This window comes from Haemaphysalis longicornis, unplaced genomic scaffold (genome assembly GCF_048455015.1).
Source record: "Haemaphysalis longicornis isolate Haplotype H1 unplaced genomic scaffold, Haemaphysalis longicornis Haplotype H1 scaffold_1, whole genome shotgun sequence".
Taxonomy (NCBI): Eukaryota; Metazoa; Arthropoda; class Arachnida; order Ixodida; family Ixodidae; genus Haemaphysalis; species Haemaphysalis longicornis.
Window position 1 is genome coordinate 99569326 of NW_027526203.1, and position 9080 is coordinate 99578405.

Genomic DNA, 9080 nt, shown 5'->3' on the forward strand with positions numbered 1-9080 from the left:
CGACTGTCTCATTCGCGACATTGCCCCCAGCTTTCCATCCTTCATTAGGGATACAAATGATTTTCTCTCTTATATCATGAAGATAGAAATTCCTAGCAACTGTTTACTTGTTACCCTGGATGTCGTGTCGCTATACACTAACATTGCGCATGCGGATGGAATCACCGCTGTATCATGTGCGTATGAGCGGTCGGCGGGTGACAAACCTATCTATTCTCTCACCCTTGAAACTTTCCTTCACCTAATCCTTGAACCTAACAATTTTGAGTTAGATGGTGTCAATTACGTTCAAGTCAGCGGAACGTCAATGAGAGCCAAAATCGGGCCCAACTACGCGAATATCTTTATTGGATGTTTAGGGTCGAATTTCCTGGCAACCCAAAATTTGAAGCCACTGTACCACAAAAGGTATATAGATGACATATTCATGATATGGCAGAACGGCGAAATGGAACTTCTTGCATTTATTGAGGCTTTTAAACTTGCGCATCCTACTAGCTCCCTCTCTCATTCCTACTCTATGCACAGCATACATTTCCTGGATGTTACAGTCACAGTTTCTCCGGCTAGCCTTCAGACTAATGTCTATAGGAAACGTACGGACACGCGCCGGTATTAGTACTTCCACAGAAGCCATGTCAGGCACTGCAAGGGGGCAATACCTTATAGCCAATCTCACAGTTTTAGGCGAATCTGCACAGGCCAGGCGGATTTCGATTCTAACTGCAGACAACTTAAAACCGCGCCATTGAATCAAAAATACCCAGACCAGGTGATCGATGACGGGATTACACGAGCTAACCAGTTCAACCGCACGGACATTCTCCGTAAAAAAGCTCCGAAACTCAATTCACAAAGAAACCTCGTTTTGACCGATTCGGCCTCTTCTCGGAAAGTTGCATCCATACTAAGGAAACATCACAATATCCTTGCTCAAAGTGTACGCCTAAAAAGAATATTCCCGAGCCCCCCCCCCCCCCCCCCACCGCGTTGTTAATAGACGCGGCAAAAATTTGGGCAATGTTCTCACCAAATCCAGCATCAACTGAACCACATACTTCCGGTTGCATGCCCTGTAACAAACCACGGTGTAAGGTATGACAAGAAATGACCACCACACAGCGCGCCGCCAGCACAGCTACAAACTATTATGATAATGTAAAAGGTAACTTTACTGTGGTTCCGCCAACGTCGTATACCGGCTGGAATGCACCCTCTACGGAAACAGTACATCGGCCAGACTGAACACCCTTTCGTTTGAGGTTTAACAATCACCGCTCTCATGCAAAAACCTGCCCTTCTTTGCCTCTATCAAAGCATGTTAACACTCCTGGTCATTCTTTTGAATAACTGAAGGCCACAATTCTTGAATCGAGTTTTAAACCGCATTACGATCGCGAGGTTCGTGAGGCCTACATGAGCTATAAGTTTAAGTCAGCGTCGGGTCCCCCTGTGCAGTCTGAGTGGCACTGGCTACTTCCCTAAAGCTTCAGATACAGTTGTAGTATATATAAATACCCCAGAAAGTGAAGGAGAACACAGTCGCCCAGATAGCCGAATTGGTAAGGCATTCGAGATCTAATCGAAAGGTGTGGGTTCGGTCCCCACTCTGGGTGCGTGTTTTAAAGCAAAGCTTTTTACCTCTACCCCCCAAGGGTTCTTTCGCGACCGTTGGTGTCACCAGAAAACTCCAGAGAACAAATAAAAGAATTTACTGCCACCGCCGGGAATCGAACCTGGAACTGACTAACAAAGCGAGCGCCCGTTGTCTACGATTTAGCTACGGGCCCACGCGAGGAAATGGAAGACAGGTAGTATACTCACTAAGCACATCTACGGGTTTTCCTCCTGCGTACTCGCTGAATGCCACGTGAAAGCGTCACGAGACCACTCACGCCCCTCTAGCGGCCCTGTGCGCACCTTGCTCATGTGCTAAGAGTTACAAAAATTAAAGGAAGCTCACACCAATGCATGGCATCTCACTTCTAGTACGCCAATGTGCTAAAGCCTGTGGCCTCCAGTGTTCAGGTAAAAAATCACCGCTCCTTGTCATCTGCCCTCACGCCAAATCAAGGAATACATTCAAATACTCCTTGATGGCCAGGCCATCATTCTAAGCCCCAGCATCAAGATCCTGGGCCTACATCTCCAGGCTAACACCAAGAGTGACGTCTCCTTGCAGCGCCTAAAAAACAGCATTAATCAAATCATACACATGATCAGGCGAGTTGTCACCAAGAAGCGAGGCCTAAAGGAATCCGCTACTTTTCCATTAATTGAAGCTTTTGTCCTCTCGAGAGTCACTTACGTCAACGCCCCGTCCTCTTCTCGACAAGGAGCACATAGAGATGCTTTATATAATGATTAGAAAGGCGGTCGAGCAGGCCATTGGTCTTCTCATGAGTGCGTCCACACAGAGGCTGCTTAGCACGGGGCTCCACAACAGGGTGGGAGACCTGATAGAAGGCGGTCTTTCTAACCAGAAGGTCCGACTCAGAACTGGGGTACGTAACCGAATGCTTCACCACATTGGCTGGGCAGCCCAGAATGTCACTCCGCTTGACGTAGTCCCAGACTCTTGGCGACTAAAACTAAAGATGCTCGCTTCGCTTAGAAATATGAACCCCTCACATGACGAGGGTCACCGAAAAGCATGCGCTCAAGCGCTAAACACCACCCTATGTAGGGATCATGCAGTTATCCACACAGACGCCTCCAACCATCGACGGCAGCAATACACCATCATCGTGGCTACCTCCCGAACCAACCTCATTGCGTGTACCTCGCTTAGGACCCAAGAAATGACGGCAGCAGAAGAGGCAGCCATCACCTTGGCTCTGACTCAACAATGGGTTCGGAGAGTAGTCACCGATTGCCAGCAAGCCTACTGGAATTATCAGTCGGGTTAGGTGTCCTAACCTGCACTGCGCGTGCTAAAAAACCACTCCCCAAACGGTTCCATTCAGCTCATCTGGACACCCCCTCACGCTTCAATAGAGGGCAACCAATACGCCCACCCAACAAGCCTTCGCTATTACCTCCCGTGCTATGGAGCTGCCAGAGGACAGTCACCCGCTTGTCACATTCAGGGACATAACCCAGCATTATCGCCTTCTGAGACAGACCGTACCTTCTCCTTAGCCTGACCTTTCCAGAGAACACCTAACTACCCTACGGCTCATATTATCCGGGCTCCTTCCCACAGCCTACGTGTCTTCACTTAATGCATCCGAATCGCCACGACGCTGAATGTAAATTTTGCTCATAAGTAGGAACACTCCGCCCCGTAATCGGGGTGTGCGACTATAGCCCTGAGCACCCTGCTCTCTTTCCGTCAACTACCCAACAAGAGCAATGGGATATGCTGCTGTCCAGGCCCTCTCTACCTACCCAGCTTCAGCGGGTGGACAGAAGAGAGGCCGCGCGGACTGCATATGGGCCCCACAGAAGAAGGAATCACTCCCCTGGTCTGCACTCTGGGTCGTTCAGAAACCTGAACAGAAGTATTTTCTCCTCCTGGTACTCCTCCTCCGTCTCTGCCGCAAATCTCGTTTTCTCCGTCCGCGGCGCCGAAACGGAGAAGTGAGATCGTCTAACACCAGGTTGGAGCTTACTTTAATTTTATAAAAAAAAGTTTCCACTCTTGTGCTACACCAATACGACTCAACCAACCACCGTTCATGCATCATGCATTGATTTAACCTTACCAAGAATTTTTCTTTGAAGTAAGAAATGGTTTGGTTAAGTGCATTTCACTTCTCTTTAGTTTTACTATTTGTAGACCTATGTGAGTGAATTTAAGTGGCGTCACATGGGTAATCGTTGTGGGTTCCGTTTACAGCTTTCCTTTCCAACCACATTCACGGGGTGGATTGGCGCGATTTTTTTCTTTCTTTCTCACGTGATAATAAAAAAAAACAATGTAACTTCACTAACAGTAAAAATAGTCTAACCATTCCCATATGCCTTCCTCGGCCTTGTAGACTGCCGGCATTTCTTTCTGTATTTTCTAACGAGCCCCACATTTCCAAACCCGTTTATCACGCGAAAGCTTAACGAGGGCCTCGGTTCTTGCAGCCTTGATACCAAGGTACCGTAAGAGGGTTTCCCGCCAGTTACCCGCTCATGACAGGCTGTAGACGTTCGTGTCACGCCCCGGGCGTTGAAAAGAAGGTTCCCTTCTCCCCGTGTAGTCTGAGTGGCGCTGGCCACCACCCTCAAGCGTCAGATACAGTTGTAGTAATTATAAATACCCTAGAAAGTGGAGGAGAACACAGTCGCCCAGATAGCCGAATTGGTAAGCCATTCGAGATCTAATCGAAAGGCGTGGGTTCGGGCCCCACTCTGCGTGCGTGTTTTTCTTTCTTTCTCACGTAATAATAAAAAAACAAAAACAATGTAACGTCACTAACGGTAAAAAATAGTCTAACCATTCCCCTATGCCTTCCTTGGCGTTGTAGACTGCCGGCATTTCTTTCTGTATTTCTTAACGAGCCCGTCATTTCCAAACCCGTTTATCGTGCGAAAGCTTATCGAGGGCCTCAGTTCTGGCAGCCTTGATGCCAACGTAGCATAAGAGTGTTTCCCGCCAGTTGCCCGCTTATGGCAGGCTGTAGACGTTCGCGTCACGCCCCGGGGGTTGAAAAGAAGGTCCCCTTCTCCCCGTGTAGTCTGAGTGGCGCTGGCCACCACCCTCAAGCGTCAGATACAGTTGTAGTAAATATAAATACCCCAGAAAGTGAAGGAGAACACAGTCGCCCAGATAGCCATATTGGTAAGGCATTCGACATCTAATCGAAAGGCGTGGGTTCGGTCCCCACTCTTGGCGCGTGTTTTTCTTTGTTTCTCACGTAATAATAAAAAAAACAATGTAACGTCACTAACGGTAAACAAATAGTCTAACCATTCCCCTATGCCTTCTTTTGCGTTGTAGACTGCCGGCATTTCTTTCTGTACTTCCTAACGAGCCCCTCATTTGGAAACCCTATTATCGTGCGAAAGCTTAGCGAGGGCCTCGGTTCTGGCAGCCTTGATGCCAAGTTAGCATAAGAGGGTTTCCTGCCAGTTATCCACTCATTATAGGCTGTAGACGTTCAAGTCACGCCCCGGGGTTCAAAAAGAAAGTCCCCTTCTCCGCGTATAGTCTGAGTGGCGCTGGCTACACCCTCAAGCGTCAGATACAGTTGTAGTAAATATAAATACCCCAGAGAGTGAAGGAGAACACAGTCGCCCAGATAGCCGAATTGGTAAGGCATTCGAGAACTAATCGAAAGGCGTGGGTTCGGTCCCCACTCTGGGCGCGTGTTTTTCTTTCTTTCCTTCTTTCTACTTAAATTAATAAAAAAATATAACTTGACTAACGGTCAAAAAATAGTCTAACCATTTCCCTACGCCTGGTTTGGCGTTGTAGACTGCCGGCGTTTCTTTCTATATATATATACATATATATATATATACATATATATATATATATACATATATATATATACATATATATATATATATATATATATATATATATATATATATATATATATATATATATATATATATATATAGATATATATATATATATATATATATATATATATATACGGTAGGGAAGTCACATTGCAAAACATAAGAATATTTATTCTAACGTTTCGACCGGGGTCGAAACGTTAGAATATTGTTATGTTTTTCAATGTGACTTCTCTATCGTACAGTTAACCTTATAGCCTGGAACCTTTTCCCTGAACCATATATATGTGTATATATTGTAAGCGCGAATCTTAAATGTCCCGTCATCAGGCCATAGCTCAGTATTATGACTGGTCAATACCGCCTTCGTGTTTCGTCGTCGTCGCTGCATTGTGTGCGTCCATCACCATCTCATCGCTCGTCGTGTTTCTGGGACGCACCATCATCGCCATAGAGATTGATCCTGTTCTGGCCAGGGTACCGCTCGCCGAATAAACGTCGTCCGCCAAGTCTCCTGGCATTGCCTCTCAAGTGGTGGAGCGTGCGGTTTGATCCCTTGCCCTCCATCTCTGATATATATATATATACCCCGCACGGGGCACCTTTCGTAATCTTGGTGACGGTGTTGGCGACACCGCGGACCCCGAGCCCCCACACTCACGCTGTAACCGACCGTGGTAATGGGTTTTTAGGTGAAGGATAGAAATCTCAAACGGTGGCCGTCGGAGCCCAGGTCAAGCTCCGGCGGATGGGCTCCCTGTCTGTTCACCAGGCAGGGAGCTCTGGGACCTCTTTGACCATCAGGGTAAAGTCAAAGAAGAAAGTACCCCCGTCCCCTGCTTGTATACTATGATATATGGCATTTTCTAAACCCCCCCCAAACGTGATCGGCCCCCGAAAAGGGGCCGCACCGAAGTTTCTTTTCCTCCGTTGCAATCAATCGCTCTCCCGAAGCCTGATAATTTCTCGCGTTTTTGATCATGGAATCTCTTGTCAAGACAAAGCCCATCACTTCCCAGTCTGTGTTTCTAATCTCCAAGTTTCTTGAAAGCCTTATCGGAAAGTCGTACAAGGCTAAGAAACTCATAACGGGAGAAGTTTTGATAGAAGTAGAAAACAAACAACAATCCTCTAACCTCCTCAAGGAAACGCGCATGGTAGATGTTGACATTAAGATCACGCCCCATCGCAGCCTCAATAGCTGCCTGGGCGTGATCTCTGATCGGGATTTAATGAATGAGACTGAAGCAGATCTGCTCGAGGGCCTCCGAGATCAGGGCGTGACAGCAGTGAGGCGAATCACCATACGCCGAAATGATAAAATAATTCCTACCAAGCACATAATCTTGACACTTGACCGCTCAAACCTTCCTGAGTCGGTCAACACAGGTTTCTTGAGATGTCCAATCCGACCCTACGTGGCGCCCACGCCGCTGTTTGAAGTGTCAGCTGTTTGGGCACGGCACAACGTCTTGTCGTGTTAAATTGACGTGCACAAAATGTGCAGCACATGATCATCTAACTGAAAATTGTAAGTCCCAGAACTTCACCTGTGCGAACTGCCAGGGACCACACGCTGCCTATTCTAGGAGCTGTGAAAAGTTCAAACAAGAAAAACAGATCATTGCCTTGAAAGTCAACGAAAACATCACCTTCCCAGAGGCGCGGAAGAGGCTCGCCTCTTTCCCTCTGTGGAGGTACGCCGACGCAGCTCGCCGGGGGGCGGAGCGGCGTCTGGTTTCGGCGGGGACCCAGTACCGCGAGTCGGACTTGGTCCCGCCCCCGTCCCCCCCCTGGGTTGCCTATGGCAGCGCAACGTGCCTCCGCACCGTTCGCTGAGCCAGCAGCGGTTGTGGTGGCAACCTCTTCCGTCGGGACCGGTGCCGCTACCGTCCCTGCCTCCCCGTCCTCCAGTGCGTTGGAGGGTGCCATGGACACCACGGGCCCCGCACCTGCTTCCACCGCCATCGCACCGCCCGTGTCACTTCTGGTGCCCCCGACACCTGCAGCGGTGGCGGGTCAAACGAAGGGCCCCCGAAGGGGGGCCAAGTCCGGGGGGCCCGGTTCGACGGGCACACCCAGGACATCGGACGACGAGATGGACGTCGTGCCGTTCTTGCCTGCAACGCAGCGCAAGGAGCGGCCTCAGACGTCCAAGCCTACAGAAAGGCCCAAAAAGCCCAATCCAAGAGTCACAGCCCCGAAAGACGACCCATAAACATACACACTCCAGTAGCTCTCACACTAAATAATGGGAGGAGAAAACATAGTTCCATGGAACTGCACAGGCCTTCTGAGTAATCTTGACGACGTGTATGAGATTCTGCATGCCAATCAGCCATGTGTAATGTGTGTCCAGAAAACACATCTAAATTCCAAACACACAAATTTCTTGAATAGTTACCTGGTATATAGAAAGGACAGGGATGGCTGCACACACTCTTCTGGTGGTGTGGCCATAATCGCCCGAAAATTCTTAGCATGCCACCCTGTCACCTTGAATACCGTCCTCGAGGCTGTAGCCATCCGCACAATAATTTTTAATAGGTTGGTAACGGTATGCTCCATTTACATTCGTCCTGATTATGCACTTTCGAGCTCTGACTTCGAGGCGCTGGTCGACCAGCTGCCCGAACCGTACATTCTAACAGGCGACCTCAATGCACACAACTGTCTTTGGGGCTTCTCCAGAACGGATGCCCGAGGTCGCCTGATAGAGAAATTCCTTACATCTTCAGGAGCATGCCTTTTCAACAATAAACAGCCTACATACCATAACATAGGTCACAACACATACTCACATCTTGACCTGGCTATTAGTTCTGCAATTCGCTTTCCATGTCTTGAGTGGGGTGTGGGCACGGACCTATATGGTAGTGACCATTTCCCCACTTCATTAGCGTATATAGGTACAGACCCGAGCAGTCCATCTTCCCATAAAAGGTTTAATGAAGCAAGAGCTGACTGGAATACATTTACAGAGACATCCAAACTACACCACACATCCACGCGTTGAAGAAGCTACCCAACTGCTCACGGCGCACATCCTCGACGCCGCCGAAAAGTCCATTCCCCACGCCTCTGGTGCCCCGCGCAACCAGCGGAGGCCGTGATGGAATGAGGACGGTAGGCGGGCGCGAGAGGCCCAGAACAAGGCGTGGGGTATCCTCCATCGGTACCCCACGTCGGGAAACCTCCTCTTGTTCAAACGGGCAAAGGCATACGGAAAACTTGCGCGCCGTGAGGTAAAAGAGATAGTTGGCGCTCATTCATAACATCTATAAACTCATACACAGACACACGCAAGGTATGGACACGTGTATGCAAACTCAAAGGACAAGAGACGCACAGCCTGCCCCTGGTCAATACAACAGGGGACACACTGGAAGACCAGGCTGACACACTCGCACAACACTTCCAACACGTGTCCAGTTCAGCACACTACACGAACACTTTCCTGAGCTATAAAGACTCTAGTGAAAAGAAGTCCCTACACGACAACAACAAATCAGAGACTTCTTACAACTCCCTGTTTTCACTACATGAGATGAGGGCTGCTCTGAGCACGTGTAAACCCTCAGCTCCAGTCCCAGACAACATTACATATACAATGATACAAC

The 9080-nt window shown here is 48.7% G+C and overlaps 1 non-coding gene across 1 annotated transcript; it reads left to right on the top strand.

Moving 5' to 3' along the window:
• The first annotated feature begins 5228 nt into the window (after positions 1-5228).
• Trnas-acu (transfer RNA serine (anticodon ACU)) lies at positions 5229-5300 on the top strand. The gene has a single exon. It is a non-coding gene; the product is annotated as a tRNA-Ser (tRNA).
• Positions 5301-9080: the final 3780 nt, after the last annotated feature.